At 48.4% G+C, this 18,408-nt stretch overlaps 1 protein-coding gene across 17 annotated transcripts in view; it reads right to left on the bottom strand.

The window, feature by feature from the left end:
- Positions 1 to 17,995, bottom strand: part of FOXP1 (forkhead box P1) — a 388,378-nt gene extending 370,383 nt beyond the window's left edge. For 10 of the 17 annotated variants that reach the window (XM_068907674.1, XM_068907708.1, XM_068907678.1 and 7 more), the window contains exon 1: positions 17,867 to 17,968. The gene's annotated coding sequence lies outside the window, so the exon portion shown is untranslated. Of the gene's footprint in view, positions 1 to 5,022; positions 5,389 to 16,635; positions 16,757 to 17,027; positions 17,104 to 17,866 lie in introns of those variants that run through there. The other 7 variants (XM_068907680.1, XM_068907675.1, XM_068907689.1 and 4 more) reach the window with 5 other exon arrangements.
- Positions 17,996 to 18,408: the final 413 nt, after the last annotated feature.

Genomic DNA, 18,408 nt, shown 5'->3' with positions numbered 1-18,408 from the left:
TTCAGCAACGCCGCCCCGACCTGTAACGAGCCGAGGGACCGCGGCCTGTTTGGAGGAACGCTCGTTAGAGCTGAACACGTCTCAATTTCACGCTCCTCCTGCCCTTCTCATCCTATGCCTTAATTCTGGGATTTTATCATTTCCTTCTGTCTAACACAACCGCTTTCACACAAACCCGTATCAAAGAAAGTGGCTGAAACCCCAGACCACTGAAATACAGTTAGAACATCTCCTTTGTAAAAGAAAAGGAAAAAAAAAAAAGAAGAAGAAGAAAGCTTTTGAAGTGGGTTTCTCTTTGGGGCTCTTGAGTTTGCAGAAAATTAAGTTACCAACAGTAATCAATTTTTTGTCCCAATTTGCTAGAAACACAAACAGCCTGGCACACGCGTATCTCCGCAGCAATCTCTCCTCAGGACTCAGAGGAGGAGCCCAGGCGGAGATAACAAGGCTCCGCGCTGCAGCGCGGGGAGAGGCAGGAGCGACGGCGAGGAAGAGCCGAGGCTGCCGCGCCGCACGGGCAGGAGGAGCCGGCGGCCGCCCGCGCGCACGGGCCGCTTCTCCCGGACGCCACTCTCCGGCCCGACCTGCAGCGCCAAACCTCGAAATGCTTAAAAATAATCGCTGGCTCATTTTGAAGCTTTTTTTTTTTTTTTTTTAAATAAGTTTCTACAGCCTCGCATCGCTCTTAGGACCGTGCCGGAGGCGCTCGGCTGGCCACGGAGGGTAGAGAGACACGCGGGAGCCCCAGGCCACCCACGCGCCCCCGCCGGCTGTTTACAAAACAGTAACGAAAACAACGAGGAGAGGGAAGCAGAATCGGGTTTTACGCCGCACGGCCCCGCCAACCGGGCAAGTCAGCGGGCAGGCGAGGAAGGGCGAAAAAGGAACAGAAACGGAGCAGAGAGAAAAACCTGTCGGAGGAAGCGAGACGCCGGAAACCGTTCCAGGACCCAGGTGCCAATTCGCAAGCCTCCACGAAAACACGGCTCGAGAACCCCCGAAACCTTCCCGATAAATTGCTGTGCAGGCTGAGATTTGTCAAGTTGTACTCGTACTTGCTGGGATAATTACCGTGCGTGCTCAGCCGCTCTCATCAAGGGGAAGTCTCATCCTTAAACACTTCTCTGGAGAACAGACCCAAGACATTCAGTAACTTTGCCAAATTATCCTTCGCGAAACATGCAGCCCCTGAAGCGTTTGTATATCTCAGACTGTTCAAAACGCTTCACAGTACAGAGCTTTAGCGCTTTTAATTTTATATACCATACCCGACATCATCAAACCAGCACAGCTCTGTCACACATATGGCACATTACTGTATGGTCAATCTCCCTAATTATTCTTGAGGTTTTTTTTTTTCCAGTAGATCTACAAAATTATCAGAATAAGTCTCAAAACATTTACCAATCAACAAACTCAGCACAACAAGACATAAGCTTGGCCCTCACAAATAAAGAGGCTAAGGAAAATATATTTATTTGTAGAAAATGTCCTTTCCTATAACCGTCAAACAGATTACAACTGCATTTCGTTCCTCGCATTGCACCCTGGGATTTAGACATTTAACTAGCACACACACTACAGTCCTGGATTAATCATAAATACAGTATATTTTTAAGTGCATTAATTATGTAACAGATGCTTCCAGGATTCCAATGGAGGTAATTTTTTTAAGTCCCAGTGTACAGTTTTATGAATCTGTGCAGTTTCAAGGTTGTTCTTAATTTGAGCTCAACACTACACTTGGTGGGAATCGACCACTGCCCGATTTTTTTCAATTGTTCATTGCAGACCTGGGGTCCTGCTGGGTCCTGTTTTGTTAGCTTTGGACATCCTGGATTCTCACGGAGGTTCCTCCCATTTCCTTGCCATGATGATAGGCTTTGGGTAACGAGCCATGCAAACATAAGATTTCTGCACTCGCCTTCTCACACCAAGAGTAATCTCTCTCATTATGAAACCTCAAGCCCCTCCTGCACGTCCCCGCGCACAAGACGGGCGTGTTCAGGGAATACGATGCATATGCGGCTCCCGATCAGGACAACGCGGCAGAGTTGGCTTGTACAGCCAAATGCAGCTGCTAACAACCACGGGCAACTTCACCAACTACATCTAGAGCTGGTACAGGATCTCCCGACTGCACCACTACAGCCTTAGGCGCTAGTTAGCGCACGCTGGCCTCGAGCGTGGATGGGACAGCAGAGATCTCGGCAGGCTACACCGAAGCTCCAGCAGGCTCCAGGGCAGGAGCATCAAAGCCTAGATGTCTTGGATGAGAAGCTTCACATTTCTCTCCATCTTTGCACATTGCATAATTCTTGGATCAAGTCACAGGTCTTCTCACAGAGCCTCATCTCTGCTTCTGTCTTTGACACTTAATTTGCAATGACTTGGAGGGGGCATTTTTCCAGACACTCGCTGTGCGTGCAGGCTGGTAAGCGGGAGGGCCTATACCCTGGTATCATTGCGCCGGCTCTCTTGAATAAACTCTCAAACTGGTCTAGAAAGAGAGAGGAAAACAGAGGAGCACAACGAGCAATTAACCTTGCAAGCAGGAGTATTCTCGCCACGTAAGAACAAACGAGCTCACCCTTACGCAAGGGAACTTTGTTATTTAGGGGTCTGTACAAGTGCACAGGCAGCACAGGAGATCCAGCACCGCAGCCATCACTCAGCAAAGGCACAGGGCTGAAGGCAGTACCAGCTAAAGCCTGCACTTCTGCCTCAAAAGGACCGCTAACCCTGGACGTCCTTCAAACTGCACGCAGCACTGGTGAGATCTGGTGACTCACGTCAGGCACGAAACAAGGAGGAAGAGAAAGGTGGGTAACAAGTATTTTATTCTGTCTGCTATTTCTTTCCAAAAAGAAAAAAGAAATACTCATTAAAAGCAAGGGTTAACGCTTTGATGCCTCGCTTCATGGACTCCACATTCAAATTCCTAAGCAAGACAATGCAAAAACAGGTAGTAGAAGGGCTGTCGGCTGAAGCAGCCAGGCGGCTTTGTGCAACACCAGGGAGGCCCCACAACAGACAGCTGGCTCATGGTCTCGCTTCCCCTAGACGTGTCTCGATGCAGCAAGCCTTCGCTGGCACCATATGACCCCACGCTCGCAACGGGCTGCACCGAGGACGGCGGCCGGCAAAGAGCACGGCACCCCGGCTCCAGCAATCGCAGCGGGCAAGGCAGGCCGAAAGCTTGATCGGTGCCTGGCATCTCGTCTCGTGCGTTGGCCACGGACGTTGGGCCGGCCAACGTCTCCGCTGTTTCAGCCACCTCCTCCCAAATTACCCAGCTGCTCCAAAGTAAAGCGCCTCTCTTGGAGGCCAGCCTCACCCCACCTCATTTACGCCCTATCAACAACACACCCGTTAGGCAGAAAGGCTAGAAGAAAGTCGGAGACATCTGACAACACTATTCGTTGGCTGTTAATGCCTCCTAAAACAACAACATACCAATTCCTTTTGATTTGCGCATATGGACGGTCTGCACCCTTCCCAGTAATGGAGGAGCAATCGCTCCGGAGAGCTAAGTTGTCACAGAGAAGACGACCCCCCCTCTTGCTCGGCACTGCTCAGCTGGCTGGGAGGGAGGCAGGGTAGGGTGGGAGGACCGGGGTCCTCGAGCTGCACGGCCTGCCTGCACGGCCCCATGCCAGACCGCGGCACGACTTCACCTCCGTGCCACGTGTGAACGCCAGCGCCACGCCAGATTATCGGCGAGGTGATAACGCTTGTGCGCCCGTACCTGCTCGGCACGATTTGAATGAAGCTCCCTCAGGGCTCCTCGCGTTTCACTTCCTGTTAACGTGCACCTGCACCAATTTCAAAAGCAATAAAAGCATAAACCGTATTTAAAGTTTTACTCAAAAACCCAATATAAGCCTGAGTGACCCTAACACTGCATTAACGACCATATATACTAGTCGCTGAACACCTGGCATTTTCAACCAGTCTTCGCACCAGACAACGCGGAGGCTGTTTTGCATGATTATCAGTGCATAGGTATCAGGACCGAGTCTGAATCACAATATCTAACACCGGGAGTCACACGCCCAAGCCGCCTTCCAAACCACAAGTATCGGACATGTATGTTCTCACACTAACATATGGAGAGTGAACAAAGGCAGATCTTTACTTAGTGTAAGCCAGTGTCACGTCACTGAGCTCTGGTCATACACTTCCCTATCAATTTCTGTTTGTTAACTCAAAAGCTAATTAATAGGTTGGGTATGCGGTTGTATTCAAGTTTTACGTGCAGCTGTATTTGCTTATCACACAGATAAGTTCTTTAAAAAAAAAAAAAAAGGCAACAGCAACTGGTAATCCAGGTCTCTCTCAATGCCCTTATGAAAAATATCCTACCTCTGGATCAGCTGAGCATTTACTGCTAACAGGAAAGAAGAAAACTGAAAGAAAAGAAAGAGCGATGCTGGGTTTTTACGCACATTAGCGACCTCAGTAACTGGCACTAACAGAGCACTGTTAAGCAAACAGATACAAAAACCCCGCTTATAGTAGCCGTCTCTGCCTTGATACCGTCAACAGGTATCACTAGAAACCCATCGCAGGGCAGCCGGTGCAAGAGGAGCAGTGGAGGGACCACAGAAAGGCTGACAGGAAACACAAGGCAAGCAGGGTTTGCGCCCTTTACGGGCCTAAAATTTGGTGGAGGGGTGTTCCTTAAGAAAGTGTTTTTCCACCTCTCTTCCTCAGAAGTCTTTGGTCTGTTGCAACCATCCTTCAGCCAGCAGACCATCCAGCAAGACGGGCCGTCCGCTCACCATGGGGCTCCTCCACCCTTTGCTGCCCAGCTCACACAGCACAAGCTCTTTCCACTGCTCCAAGCACGCACGTGTGCATGCCCCAAAGACACCTCCAGGAGAAGGGCACTATATCACACTGGCTCACCCCAAAGATGGGGAAAAGGAAGAAAGCCAGAGACCCCAAGCTATTCTCTCCTTGGAGTGCTGCAGGACAAAGAGCCAAGAAACACAGGGCTTTGGTTAAGGTTAAGCATACCTCTCGTCCGCACGGAAGCGTGGATCCAGACAAAAGGCTGAAAGCAGAGCCTTTGGCAGAGGTTTCATGTAATAGCTAAGCCAACCAGGAGGCCAGCAGCTTCTCAAGGCGGTGGTCCTCTCCCTCTCCTCGCATTAGTCCCATTATTTGTCTGACCTCCAAAGAGTCAAATTGGCATGTTCAACCAGCAGAAAACTTTTTTCTTGCTCAAGTTCATTTTCTGCTGGTTTAGCTTCCCAAGTCATCTCACTCGCTGGTCAGATGGGAGTCAGCAGAAGCGCAGGGATCACATGCTCGGGAGCAGACAGTGAGAAGCAGCCAGGTCTGCTGCAGCAGCAGCCACCACCTCCATCTATTTAGCTGTAACTGAACCAAATCATAGACAGCACTAAGCACACTGTCAGCCAGTCTGTAAAAGCAGACTTCACCTGAGAAAACTTCTGAGAAAATAAAGGCTCTGCATGGCGACAACTCTTGTTTTAGTCACCGTGTACACGTGGACCATTGCAACGCGCTCGCAGCACAACCTGCGTCCTCCTACCCGCTCCGCTGAGAGGATCCACCAGGCAGAGGTTGACACTTGTAGGTGATTCCACACCACCAACAGAAACATCAGGATGCACTGGTTTTAAAATGGGGGTCGTATCCTACACCGCTTTTATTTTTCCAGGGAAGTTTTCTGCTCCGTGTGCCCTTCCCATTGCGATTTACCTGTAGTATTAGGCAGAGGCCATGTCCCACCCTGGGAGGCTGGCTGCAGACAAGTAGACACTGCTTCCCATATAGGCTTTTTTTTTTTTTTGGTGGACCTATAAAGAATGCTATTTGAAAACTTCTGCATTATTTTAAATTGACAGGGCAATAAGCATAATATCTTCCACCTCCTCCTTGTGCTTGTGGCATAAAGTAAAAAAGAAAAGGGAGGGGGATCTTCCCGCCCGAATGTAAATATTTGTGTGTAGCAAGAACAAAGTATTTCCATAAAGCTTTCAATAAGGGAGGACCGCAGGCCAAATTTTACCCCTCAGATACAGGCACATAACTCTGGCTAAAGTTACTCAGAGCTGCCTAAGTTTATGCCGAGGCCAAATCAAGCATATTACATTCCCGCACAGAAGGACTGTGCGTTCAGCAGCCACGGCCAGACCTCCAGCTCTTTCTCAAAAGTCAGGCGAGATTTGCTTCACATCAGTGAGGAACTTTTGAAATGAGTCAAAACTGCAGGATTTGCTGCAATACCCGCTGCAAAAGAGGATGTGAGAACTAGCAAGTTAGCGGTGTTTACTCATTGTGCCATCTAATTCTGGAAACTCGAGACGAGATCCCGCGTTTGAACACGACTCCGAAGGGTGGTGGGAAGATCCTGGCCACGGTACAAAGCCGCCCATGGGGCAAAACTGGCTGTGTCCCTTCTGCACAGGGCCCTCAGCGGACACAGGCAAAGGTGCCGCAGCTCGCAGCCACAGCATACGCGAGGAAAACCCTGCACCCCGCCTGCCTCGAGCCGAGGAGACGAACCTCCTCCGCAGGCAAAGCTTCACAAGAGGGAAAGCCGTGTTCTAAAAATCACGCATTACTTCAGTTAATGACACAGATTTACACTGGGTGTTAGCCCGTTCAGCTAAAAAAAGCCAGCCAGATTTTTTTTTTTTTTTTTTTTTGCTGATGAAAACTGCCCTTTATAGAGACTATTAATATCCTCCTTATTTCAGTTTAAGCTATACTTCTCCTCCATGTTCACCCGCTAACTTAACTTGCGGATAAAAGATATATTAGATCTTATTTCGCATCTTTTGTCTTAATTTCTTCCCTCCTGCTAATGCCTTGTCACAAGTATCGTTTTCTAGGGGAACCGCTACATGGAGCGCACAGTTTAGATTTGCTACAATATTAACATTTTTAAGTAGAAAATAAAAGGAGATTCCTAGTTTATACTAAACAGCTCCTCTTTGATTCAGGCCTCATGTAATTAGCTTTCTGTTGCACAAACTAATAACTTAAATAAAACACCCTGCTATAAACGGCCACTTCAAATAGCTGCAAAAATATTCCTCGCGAGCAGACGCTAGTAAAGACAAACAGCACGGGAGGGCCACGGCCAGGAGATTATGCTGAAACAAGTGCATTTTATTTTTCCCTTTAAATTACAAAAGATTATCATTTTACTCAGCAATGCCCCTTATTAAATTGAAACTCTATGTCAGAATTAAATATGTCCTATCTACTCAAAATGAAGTGTATTATTTATCACTAATATTTAATGACAAAAAACTGATAACTTTCTCTGATTATACCACTGATTTCCTCTAGTCATGCATCATTGGCTCTGCTGGTCATTAGCATTATCACAGTGCATAAACTCTGGCTTATGCAGCAAGTTTGATAACAGAGCCAGAAGCCTGTATCTGCTCCTTTTCAGTTTCAGATTTACCAGTTTACCTCTCCAGCAGCGTGCCTCGATCTAATGGCATCTATTATAATCCCCCAAAATCCTAGTTAATAAATTTCTATTTCCATACAACATGCTTCTGCATGAATAGAATTCCTAAGCAAATATAAAGCACTCACTAAAAAGCCAGTCTTCCACTTAAACTGGCCGAGTACCCTTTTCCGGAAAGACCATATTCCAGCCAATCTGAAAAATAAATAGGAAATACATAGTCTACTCTGACTGCTTAATGCTAGGAATATGCTAGATTGGCTTAAAATATCTTAGTTTAATTCACAGTTAATGCTCCATTCCCACTTTTACGAAACAGTATTTTTTTTGAGTGCTGTAGATACTGTTTTTATACTAACAAAGAAAAAAAGAACAGATATACGTGTTATAATTTCAGCTAAAATATACCAAAATGAGTTTCTCCCATTCTCAGTTAAATCCTGTAACTGAAATGATGGATTAGAAAGATTTCCTGAATAAGACAGCCATTCTTTACACTATTGGCCCTCAAAAAACTAAAATGAGTTAGCCAGAGAATAACTTTAAAACACTTGCACAAACTGAAATCATATTGCATACTTTTAACATTCCTCTTGCAAAGCCTTTTAAGTGTTAATCAGTCACTGAAAAATGCATTTTCACCTCTCCAAAGGTACAACTCAGGAGCTTTAAAATACCTAATATATATTACCTGGACACGAATGCACAAGCATATTATTTAAAACTAATAAAAACAATTTACTACAAACTATTTCAGAGAACCCTTCTCCCAGCACTCACTTTATTTCAATAGGAACAGGATTGGGCCCTTGACACAACTCAAAAAAACCCAAAAAACTACCAGAGATGTTATCACAGTACTATTGCAAAATGTACCGAGAAAAATCTCTGCTCTAAATCTGCTAAGGTAGATGTAGGCTATGATGTTCTATACTAACGCGCACATAGATTTTTATTATACGGTACCTGCGTGAATATTCAAAGATTTTACTCTCAGGGACAAACCGATTTTTTTTTTTTTTTTAAATGCGGTCCACCCAAGGAAGTTCCTGTGATTTCAACCGAGGTTTGAGGGGCTTATGCCACATAAAGGAAACAAAATCTGGCTGCCTCATATACTACGCACTGCACTGCACCTATTTATGAAATTCACCCACGGTGGGCGGGGGAGGAAATAATCTCCAGTTCACTGATCAGCAGAGTTTGCATGAGATTGTCTGCAGGAGCCCTGTTCGAGAACGAGAGCAGTTATGAAAGCACAATGTATCAATACTAACGTAATTGCTGCTACTGTATTATGCTCTTTGCCGGGCAGAATTCATATCACTCAGGGAAAATTTCAGTCTGGGTTAAGTTTCAGAATCGCTAACTGCAATATTAGAAGTAGGGGCCATTCTGCGAGAAACGGCAGCAATCTGACAAGGAAATGCCAAATCCTGCATTCCCCACTGAGGATCCCCCCCCCCCAAAAAAAAAAAACCCAAAAACAAAACAAAAAAAACCCCAAGGACCAGGTCCTGGAAGAAAGGCAGCAAGGTCAGTACTGGATGCAGGAGCGCTCGCGCTGGTGCTTCCCCAGCTCCCGCACCTCTCCCAGCCAGCGCTCCTCAATTTGATCCTTCAAAAAGCAAATATTTCACTGTTCTCCAACGTCCATCCGCACATGCACCCTCTCCTAAACGTACTTTTGACCTCCCTGAGCAACACTCAACGCCAAAAGCCTCGCTGACCGCATCCTTCCCTGAATTCATCCGTTCCCCTGCCGGCTCCTGCTTCCAAACCCTCAGAAAGAGCCAACCTCCAAGAGCCGCCGGGGGAAGCACCACGAGCTCCCGGTCCCTCTGAACAGCTCTCCATGGCACACTGCACTGACACTGCTTTTAAGAGGATCTCTGCGACAGGAGAAAAGTAGGATTTACACCATTGATTTCAACGGAATTTTTTTCTTCCCGCTGCAAGTCTAAAATGCGGGAACTGGGCTGGGATGAAGCAAGTGAGTTGCCTGATCGGCGCGCAAAAATTTGTCATGAGGTTCATAGAAGATTGAGTTCATGACTCACTGTCAGCTAGCATACTATTACAACATAAAAGCCATTATTTAAAAAAAAAAAAAAAAGAGACAGAGAGAGAGAGAGAGAGAGAGAGAGAACCAAGATGAACACTTCAAGACGGTTTTAACTTCTTAATCCCAAATAGGCCACTCATGAAATAAGGTTTGCAAGGAACACAGCTGACAAAAGTCATAAAAGACAGCCTCGTAATTGAAACAGTATTAGAATATCACATTTTAGTCACAAGAAAACCTCTTTCTCCTACCCTGCCATTCCTAAAACCTTCTTTGGAAGATTGCTCCCACCCATCTCACCTCTGAGCTCTTTGGCAGCAGGGAGAGAAATGTAAACTTGGTAGTCACTCTACTTCATTAATAAGATGCTTTTAAAAATTGACACTGTTTCCTAAAGAAATATCAGTTAATTACTTAATCCTCCTTAATGGAATGATTAACACCCTTTCAGCAAACAAGGCCGCGATGATTTAATGTTATACTGCATGTTTCATTACAGAACCAGCAAAATTAATACGGCTCCCCTCTCTTCTGCTGCAACTACTCATTTCTTCATAATCAGTTGCATTTTTCACTTCTGCACAGCGGCCTCTACTATGAGCAGCCCGGCCAAGAAAAAGACTCAAACATACAAAAATCTGCATTGTTGTTATTCTGCCGCGAAGCCAAGGACCGAGCCCCAGGCACGAAGGCGCTTTAGGTGGCCGCCGAGCCGAAGGCAGCGGCGGAGCCGCGGGAAGGCAGGTGAAACGGGGGCCAGCGCGAGCACGGGGCGCCTCCGCTCGCGGCACGGGGCAGCGGCTCCAAAACGCGCCGAGGGAAGGACGTTTTCATCCAGGCACCGATAGCTCTTGAGCAGTTAAGATGTCTTTTTTTGGAAGAGGAAAAAAAAAAGGGAAATTCATGGCTCTGGAATTTGCTAAAAATCCAAACCGTGCTCCCGTACTAATTACACGTGCAACCGCTCTGCAGGACCGGGACTTCTGCATCGGTTTTTGCGTTCAGAAGTTGCGCTGCCCCTCTGAACACACCACCAATCCCCCTCACCGTTTTATCTTCTTTTATCACCATCTTTTTAATAGAGACATGACATCCTACTTACTGCTCTGCTCCCTCTATTTATCTCTCTCTTAACAACACTTTGGCATCATCAGCTCCGCTATCTAGATCAGCAATAGTGCATGTCCGGTCACATAAAACCGGGAAGGGTTTCCCGAGATGCCTTGGGGAGCCTCACTACTCTAGTTCACCCAAGTGCTAATAGCCTTCACCTACTAATGAATGAATAAAGCGCTCGGGTGAGGAGCTGGGAGAGGGATCCCAAAAAGAATACTACATAGAGCCCAAGGAAAGACATTTGACCCCAACTGTTGGCAGCAATGACAAGACCGATGGGGAAGCACAGCAAAAACGAAGACACAACGGCAGAGCAGCTCTTGGAGCCGTTTCCTAGAAGCACGAGAGCGGCTTGCGCTGCTGCTTCGCCGAAAAGTGGCATCCCCGCGGCCAGCGCAGCGCAGCGGCTCTGCTGCCGCGCCGGCGCGGCGGGTCCTGGTCCTGTGCAGCCAACGCAGGCAGTCGTGCTCCGGGAAGCGCTTTCACACCTATTCCACAATTTGGGGGGGAAGGGGGAGGGGGGAAAAAAAAAAAAAAAAAAAAAAAGCACTTTCTGCCTGAAAAACAAATCAATTAAATCAACAGTGGCAACAGACCCTGCAGCATGGGGCTCCGGGCCGTTTCATTTGCAGTCGGACCCGCAGAGGAAAGTTGACTTAAAGATTACACATCCGACGCTGTCACGCTGTGAATACTGTAAAATATTAGTCCTCTGCACGAGATGCCTGTGTTTTCGGCGTTTACACCTGAATTAACAGCAGTTCTAAACTAACTTATTGAGGAAACAGGCACTTTAGTAAAAACACAGCAGTGACAAGCATTGTGCAGAGAGACCGATTAACGGTAAACAATACACTTGAGGATCATCTGAATAAAATGTTTTATGTATTCGTATTACTTTCCGAGACCATGCCGACTGAATGGGAAACGAGGAGGGGGGGAAAAAAAAGGCCTACAATTAGTTTTAGCATAGCACTCCCAGAAACCCTGCAACATATCAGATATATGTAAATATTTTATGATACGGGTTCCATTTCAGTAGATCTGTCAAGATATTTACAGGGCTTGACAGTATTTCTGTCTTTAATTAAATTTTCACACACATACTTTAATGTAATTTAAATAGATTATTAGTTGTCAGAATATAGTATAAATTTTGTTTACGATTTAGTTACTTTAAGTACTTACATTGAGGAAACTCATTTAACCCCCTGAGCAGCATTAAGTGTTGAGATGAGACTTCTAAAGAGCTTCTCCTGCCCTTTGCACTCTCGCAATAATCTTAAATTACTACAACTTAATTGCAATTTCAAGGCACTAAAATGGAGATGTTTTAAAAACAGCGCAGGGAGGGTCAACGAGAGGAGAAAAATTATTTAGTCCTCCTCAGGTACCAGATGCTTTGTAGAGAGAGGAACTGATTTGGCCCCGGCTCGCCCGTTTTCTCCTGTTCAATAGGATAGTACCTTCATTTTTCAGGAGGGAACTGAACAAAAAGTTATCAAGATTATTCTGGATCCTTGCCACACACAAACAGCCATTATACATACGTCTGTTCGCTTGCATGCATGGAAGAGACGGGTGCCAGGAGAGCAGAAAGACAAAACCCTAGAGCACATTTGCAAAGAAGTCTGCGCGCTAATAGAGCCAGCAGTTACTGTAACTTGGTAGGTCCAACGCGTAAGTGAGAAAAAAGGACACATGTTAAAACAGCCGAGACATCCCAACCAACAAGCACCCGAGCTCCTAAAAATGGAACAGCTTACTCGAGGCTCAGCACAAAATCTCCCCCCTCCCCTTCGGATTCAAACGCCACAGAGCTCCCGCAATTAAGTTTTTCTCTAATGACTGCATGGGTTACTCCACCCCGGCTTTGCCCCAGACGACACCGGCATCCCCTCGTTACCTACTGTAGCTGCAATCGCTAACGCAGCCGTAGCTGCGGGAATCGCACGACGCAGGAGGCTGCGAGCAGTGGTTTTGGCAGCGCAAAGGAAAGCGATTCTAGCACACGCCAACTCCTGCCATTTCCGATTGCAACAAGACATTTTATAAGGAGTTGGCCACGAGAAAAACAAGGGCAATCATGATTTAAACGCCGCTGTGCCTTCAGCATAGCTAAGCACTTACGCATGTCTTCAAATGCATGAAGTCAAGGACTCCGAGCCCGGCCACGCTTTTCTCAGCGTACGAGCAAAGTTTTGCTGCCAGGACCTCTACGAACAGTTGCAAACGCGTCGCTGATCCCTAGCGCAGCACGTTTACACAGCTCACTCCGCAAACGCTTTTCGGCTCCTATTGCACATCATACCTCTGCTAAACCGCTCGCTGGGTGTGAAAACACGCTAGTGTGAGTGGAGAGAGGAAAAAAGAAAAACAAAAAAAAAAAAAGGGAGAAAACTTAAAGTTTCGGTTATACGAGTTAGTGACACAGACCAAAAGCCAAAGGCAGCGAAATCGCCAGCCGTCCCTGTGCGTCAGCCTGCTCCGGATTGGGCCCCAAGCACCCGGGGCGGCTGCCGGTCCCCTGGGGGCTAACGTAGGGCGACACGCGCCTTCGACAGCGCGCCGGGTTTTCGGAGACCCGGAGCAGCCGTGCGGGCGGCCACCCGCGCCGCGGGTCCCACCGGGGACCGTCCCCTTCGGCTTCGCCCGCTTCCCGCCCGGCCTCGGCCCCAGCAGCCCTCGCCGCTTGACAGCGGGGATCGCTCCAGGAATAATTACGATGCGCTGTTTAATTCAAATATACGCTCGCGCGCTGACAGCGAACGGCATGCCGGTGGCCCCGAGCCGGCTGCCTGCGGCCGGGCCCCATCCTGCTCCCCCCCTCCCGGTCCCTCGAGCCAGCCGCACCGGGGCTGCGCTGGGGGCACGCGGGGAGGCAAGGAAAGGCCTGAGCTAAAGCTCTTCCTCGGAAAAGCAGCCCAGTTACCCTGTGGGGAGGGGCTGGGGGGGGACAGAAAACCCTCATCACATCTTCTCCCACCCTGTCTCGGCTGCGTAAAAAATATTTCAGCTCGGTGCCTTGAAGTTGCAATTAAATCGTAGTAATTTAAGATTATCGCAAGAGCAAAGGGCAGTAGCAGCTCTTCAGCAGACTCCTCTCACCACTTAATGCTACTCAGTCTTGGGGTTAAATGAGCTTCTTTAGTATAAGTACCTTAAAGCAAGTGAATCGTAAACAAAATTTATACTATTTTCTGACAGCATATAATCTATTTAAATTTATTAAAGCTTCTCTGAGAAAATTTAAGATGACAGAAGTATCATTATGCCCTATAAATAACCGGACAGCCTTGCAGAAATAACTGTATTTTACATACATACTCTACATATGTGTGTGCATATGTTATTTCATTTGATATACAAATACATGCTCAAAAGACGTTTCACAAAAGGAATTACATTATCCGGTTCAATCTCTCCATATAAATGACCGCAAGCAGTACGAACATTAAATGCTAAGCTATATTCCCTAAATTTAGCTTTTTACTACCACCCTTTTCCCTAATTTTTACAATACCATAAAACAAGAATAATTCCGGAGCCAAAATGTTTACAGTATTTCATACCAGAGATGATAATGCAAATTTAAGCTCTTAAAAGAGGTGAACCTCTCCAACAGAAAAGCATATTGCAGCCTATGCTGGGCAATAAAGTCCAACGTATAATTCTTTGCTCAACTTTCCTGTTCCCTCTCTTACCAGTATAAAAACTGGCTGAGTTACTATTACCGGTGGAACAGATTTAAACAGAAAATGTTTGTAGTTGTTAAAAAACATTACCCATTACCCAAAATGGCTTAATAGCATACATGTGCATGCTTAACACACATACTTTTTATTGTCTAATTAAAGCATATGCCATAAAAAACTACAGGCTTTATACTAAGTTATGCAGTATGGTTATGAAACCTTACCTTATAAAAAGTATAAAGTACTTATTGTGTGATCTGCACTGCTAATTAAAGAAATACTTCTGTGAAAAGGTTTGGGCTTTTTTAATTCTTCAGTACATCTGTACTTGGTCTGCCTCCTGATTAATATACATTAGGGTAACAGCCTTTTTCCTCAGATTCTTTAACAGATATTTCCATTGTTTTAGAATGCTTTAAAGAAATGAAATAGGTGGCATATTTGTCGAGTCTGCAGTGAAGTGTTGGAACACAAATATGAAAGTGTCAAGCAATAAAAATAACCTAACTTGCACGGGTTAACTTTGACTAATACTTGTACCTGATACATTTATTGAAGCAAAACCTAGTATCAGTTAATATCCCTTACTACCGTTTCCCCTGAAAACAAGCTACATAGTAATTGATTCTCTCTCATTTAGCCACAACGTCAAGTTACACAGAGTTTTGCAAAAATCTCAGCATATCAAAAATAAGGTGCCATCCTGACTGGTCGGTAACGTATTTTGCAAAAAAACATGTTAGAAGTTTTGTAAACTCTAGGAACTCAGTCATATAAAATACAGCGCTGTACCACAACTAAACTCTTCTGTCATACATCACTGTAGCACTTACACACAGAAGGGGGGGGAAAAAAAATCCACGTTTCCTTACAATTCAGAGATCCAGAAATAAAAAGCTGAATTCCACAGAACTTGTACGCTGTTTTCAACATTACATGAGCGAAACGCCTTCTCCTCTGCAGCTCTAGACAGCATAAATAAAATGAAATCCTAAGCCACTCTGTACACGCCGCACTCCAAATCACTATCACTCAAAAAAAAGAACCAAAAAACAATAAACCACAACCCATGCACAACAACTAACTTTGCAATCAAAATCTTAAGCAAGAGAAAACCTTGTTTGAAATAGTAGTTATTTTTCTCAAAGTTATCCTTCGGTTTCACAACAAAGCTCAGCATTTGTAATGGTCCATTTCTGCATAAGTGAACATATAGCCTTGCTGCCTGGTCGAATAGTCCAGAGCTTTCAGTGAGGCAGTTCCTGACAACAGCCCAGCAGCAGCTTTGTTTGATCTCTCCTGCCTTCCTTAATCTGGGTTGTCAAGGTTCACTTGTTGGAGGCTGTTTACTTTACTTTTTCCAAAAAAAAAAAAAAGTGATTTTTTTTTTCTGTCTCTCATACAATGACTAATCCAAAGACTAAGGGGGAAGAATGCTGCCAATGCAAGATGTTAAAGCTACAATACCTTTTTGCAATGAGATTTTAGCCGACACCTTTTGAATGGTAACTAGTGGAGAGCTTCCTCCCCCAGTCCCCGGGTCTATTCAGCACGACTGTGAGATAGTTTAAATAAAACGTTCAGAGGAAAAGATTCAGAGGAGAGAAATTGAAACCAGAAGTCCTGATTCTCCCTCTCCCAAATTTAGCTGCAAAGATGCAGAGTATCTCCTTGCACACACTCACTTCTCTGACAACTCGAATTATTTCAAAATCTCTCAAATTAGAAAAATAAAAAAGCAGGAGCTTCTCAGCAGTAAGAGAAACTGTAAAATAACATTACATCTAGTGAACTGCCTATTTTCCCTCCACCAAAATTAAAGCAAACCGTGGATTAACGGCACAAGAAGCAAGTTTCTTCGACGATGTACCTGAAAGTTTGTCTAATTAGAGACTGTCATTAGTGACAGTAACTTTTTGTTAAAACAGGTAAAACCTAAGTTTAGAAAAACTACATGGAAAGGAAACACAGCTTAGAGATTTTTTTTTTTTTAATACTTAAAGCCATTCAGTCCTCTAGAAATCAGAAGGCTACGTTGTGTAGACAACACGCTACAAACGCTACATACACATTACTCATTCAAAGAGCAGTTACTAAAAATGAAACCTTAAACTTCTGAGCACAGAAGTTGGGCTCCTCTAAAGAAGCGGCACTCGGAGCGCTTGCAGGCAGCGCGTACCTGCAGGCAGGTACCTTACGTCTCCGTAACTGATGCTCGCAGCCTTTTGGTAAAACCGGGGGGGGGGGGGGGGGAGAATAGAAGAAGAAGAAGAATTAAAAAAAAAAAGTAATCTCACTCGCTTTAGTTCACTCAAAGCAAAAGCCACGCAATTAAAATCACGAGAGCGAAGGCGCAGACGGCAGACACGCCAAACTCAGCCCGCTCCGCAGCCCGCCCGGCAGTGGGATCCGCGCACGGCGACTTGGAAATAACCCGCGGAGGGCGGGCGGGCAGGCGGGGGGGGGGGGCAGCTCGCACCGCCCGGGCTCCCCCCCACCCCCCCCCGTCGGGCTGCTTTATTATTTATTTTGGGGGGGGGGGAGGAGAGAGGCGCGGACACGCCGCTCGGACGCCTCCTGCAGCGCGCACCCTCGCGGCGCCCCGGCGGAGGCGGACGGGCTGCGCGGCGCTGCGCGGAGCGGCAGGTGCGCGGGGCCCCGCGGCTCGGCCCGGCCCGGCCCTACTTACCGGGCGCCGGCGGCCGCCCCCGGCGCTGCGGCGCGCAACGAGCCGCGGCTCCGTCCGCCGGGCTCCGCTCCGCGGCTGTGCGCGGGCAAGGGCGTCGGGGGTGGGGTGGGGGGGGAGTGGGGCGGCCCCGAGCGCGGCGGGATGCGCGGTTCCCACCAAGTTGCGCCGGGGCTGGGCTGAGGCGGCGCAGATGTTTATTCAACCACTTCGTCTCCGGGGAAAGAAAAAAAAAAAAAAGAGGAGGAAAAAAGAAAAAAAAAAGCGAGGGGGTGGCGAGGCGGGGGGGAGGAGAGGTTGCGCGGGGCTCCGCGTGTGCGGAAGGGGCAGCGCGGGCGCGGAGCCGCGGCAGGTGTTCGGGGGCAGCGCGGGGAGCGGGGGGGGGGGGGAACACGGCCCCGCCGCAACTTCTTGCCCGGCGTGGCGAAGTTGAGGGCGTGCGCGCCCCTTGCGCGGCGGCGCAAGGCGGAAAACACGGAGGAAGCGCGGAGCCGTGGGGGGGGTGGGGGGGGCGGAGGTGGACACAGGGCAAGAGGCGCCGCACCCCCCCTCCCCGCCACCACCACCACCACCACCCCGCGGAGGGTGCGCGCAAGGCGGCGGTGGGTGGGGGGGAAGTTTCCAAAGTGGGCAGGAAGCGGGGTCCAGAGGGGAGAGGGCTCCGCAGCCGCGCAGCAACCCCCCCCCTCCCCGGCTGGTTCTCCGCGCGGGGGGGGGAGGGCGGGCACGTGGGGCCGGGAGGGAAGGAGCGAGCGGGGCCGCGCAGAAGGGGAGTTTTGGGGGGGGGGGAGTGCAACAGCCCGGGAGGAGCCGGGAAAGTGGAGGGGAGACGCCGGACTCACCCGCTGGACCCGGCCTGCGGCTGCCGAGCACGGGCGGCCCCGGCGCGGGCGGCGGCGAGCGGGGCGGCCTCTCCGTCCCGCGCCCTCCGGCCCTCCTCCTCCTCCTCCTCCTCCTCCTCCCTCTCCTCCTCCTCCTCCTCCCGGCCGGCCTCCCGGCACGCCGAGCCCGGGCGGCGCGCTCCGCCACACAATAAATAACAATAGAGCGCTCCGCGCGCCGCCGCCGCCGCCCGGGGAGCGCGCGCGCGCCCGCCCCGCGCCGCCGCCGCCCGCCCGCGCCCCCGCGCCGCGCCGCCGCGCCCGCGGCCCGGGGGCGCCCGCCCGCCCGCGGAGGGACATGTTGTTATTTTTTGCTGTTGTCAGTCTCTGACGTCACATCCACCTGCTGGGTAAACAAGGCTCGGTGCAAAACGGGGGGGGGGGGGGGAATAATTTAAAAAAACAAAAATTAAAAAAATCAAGGGAAAAAGGCGGAGTGGGGGGGGGGTGGCTGCGCGGGGCGGAGTGGGTGGGAGGGGGGCGCGCTCCGCCCGCGCGGAGCC

This window comes from Struthio camelus, chromosome 14 (genome assembly GCF_040807025.1).
Source record: "Struthio camelus isolate bStrCam1 chromosome 14, bStrCam1.hap1, whole genome shotgun sequence".
NCBI classification, from domain to species: domain Eukaryota; kingdom Metazoa; phylum Chordata; class Aves; order Struthioniformes; family Struthionidae; genus Struthio; species Struthio camelus.
This window is presented reverse-complemented; position numbering and strand designations above follow the sequence as displayed.